The following is a 2,473-nucleotide window of genomic DNA, read 5'->3' as shown; positions in this document are numbered from 1 at the left end:
TGAGGGACGTTTGAGTCGTAGATATAATCACAAAGTACTTTACATAAATACAGAATACAGGCTTAAAATAAATCAAAACAGCGAGAACAGCTGATAAAACAGTAATTAGGACATTTAACTAAAAGCTTGTCTGAATAAAAATGTCTGCTGCTTTTTAAAGGAATCAACAGAGACGGCCACACGAAGAGACGGGCTTGTGTAATTCTGAATCGTAAAAGGAACGGTACAGTTGAACACAAACAAATGGTAAGACACGTTATCGAAGAGACTGATAATCTGTCCAAGAGGACTGATTTATAAAAGGAACACAATAGGACCAAAGACTGAACCCTGAGGAACACCATAAAGTGTTCAAAGTGATCTTAGACAGGATGTTATTTGCAGACATGGAAAAGTTTCTGTTGCTCAGAAGGCCTAAAGTCCTAATACTCACTGCAGGAATGCTTGTCGCCCGCCTCCTTCCATTCAGGAGTTCAGACTCAAATCATGTCGTGTTGCAGCTTCAAACAGACTTCATGTGCGATCTCAGAGTGCGTGTTGTGGATGACTCTCAGCTACTACCACGAAACTTTAGTCAAATTCAGAGTCATAAATGTCTTTGTTAGGATGATACTGATTAGCTGATGCTGATCGAGAATGGGGGAGATCGGAACATTTCTTCAGATTTAAATGTTTAATCAAATATGATGATGAGTGTTGCACTACTTCCTGTCCAGGGGTTCATGAGATATTTTGCTAACACCACATGGACACTGTGAAAAGCATTATCGCTCATTTGCCTTCAGTAGAGGGAGATCATTGGTAAACGTCACTGACGTAGCCGCTCCAGCCAGAACATGTTTGGTGCCAGTATCTGGATCCGTTCAGCGACGGACGAAGCTGGACGAGTTTTCTCTTGAAATTACAAACAGAAAATTAAAAAGAGTTCATTTCAGATGCTGAGACTGATGAAAGTTTTTGATTTTCTGCCGAGAAGTGAAGTCGATAAATGATGATGGGCCTGTTTTTCCACAGGAGAAGTGTCGGAGTAATGAAGAGAAGCGGAGGAGCAGCTCAGACTAATCAGCCGTCCAAGTGGAGAAAAGAAGATGATGAGCTTAATTAAAGTGAGCAATTATTCTGAGAGAAACGTAACGATAGACGATGGATGGAGCCGAGCGCGCACACACAGTCTCCCCTGTTCAAATAAGTGTGTGTGTGTGTGTGTGTGGGGGGGGGGGGGGGGCATCAGATGCCTGGTCTGTTTGAGCTTCACAAAGGTTGGACACCGTCAGATGGGACGAAAAGCTTTCCAGAAGGACAAACACAAACTTAATCCTCGGGATTATTTCACTTCTGATGGAGGAAATGAGGAGAATCAGGAAAAACGTTCAGGTTTCCACTTGTGCTCGTAAACATTAGACAATTATCCATCCATCCATCATCCATCCATCATCCATCCATCATCCATCCATCATCCATCCATCATCCATCCATCATCCATCCATCATCCATCCATCATCCATCTATCATCCATCCATCTATTCATTCATTCTCAGGTCGTGTGGGTCACTGGTGCCCATGTCCAGCCATCACTGTGTGAGAGGCGGGGGACACCTGGACAGGTCTCCAGTCCATCACAGGGACACCTAGAGACAATTTAGAGTTACCAATCAGTGTAACATACATGTTTTTGGTCTTGTTTGAGGAAACCAGAGTACCCAAAGAAAACCCACGCATGCACGGAGAGAACATACAAACTCCACCCAGAAAGACCCCGGCGGGGATTTGATTCACTTCAGTTTATTTCTATAACTCCAAGTAACAACAGAAGTCGTGTCAGGGCACTGAACAGAAACATTCATATATACATAAATTAAATTAGTAACATTATTTATCTAAAGAAGCAGCAGATTGTGTTGAATCTTCACTTCATCACGGTCTCTCATTCTGAGCGAGCACAAAGGAGACAGTGGAAAGAAAAACTCCCTTTAACAGGAAGAAACCTCCAGAAGAACCAGCTCAGGACGAGCGAACATCTGCTTTGACCGGCTGGTTTGAGAGGACAGGAAGTAGAAACAGACACAGAATGACAGGCCCAGAATGGAGGTGAGCAGGTGAGCAGGTCCTTCTCTAGGAGGAAAGACAAAAAATAATAAGAACAAACCGGCAACCTTCTCACTGAGAGGCAGCAGCAAGACCACCTGAGCCACTGTGTCACCCTAACACAACAAGTCTTAACATGCTCATGCAACTAGTGTTAGCATGCTCATGCAACTAGTGTTAGCATGCTAATGGAACTAGTGTTTGCATGCTATTGCAACTAGTGTTGGCATGCTCATGCAACTAGTGTTGGCATGCTAATGCAACTAGTGTTAGCATGCTCATGCAACTAGTGTTAACATGCTAATGCAACTAGTGTTGGCATGCTCATGCAACTAGTGTTGGCATGCTAATGCAACTAGTGTTAGCATGCTAATGCAACTAGTGTTAG

This window comes from Nematolebias whitei, chromosome 12 (genome assembly GCF_014905685.2).
Source record: "Nematolebias whitei isolate Nwh7 chromosome 12, NemWhi1, whole genome shotgun sequence".
NCBI classification, from domain to species: Eukaryota; Metazoa; Chordata; class Actinopteri; order Cyprinodontiformes; family Rivulidae; genus Nematolebias; species Nematolebias whitei.
This window is presented reverse-complemented; position numbering follows the sequence as displayed.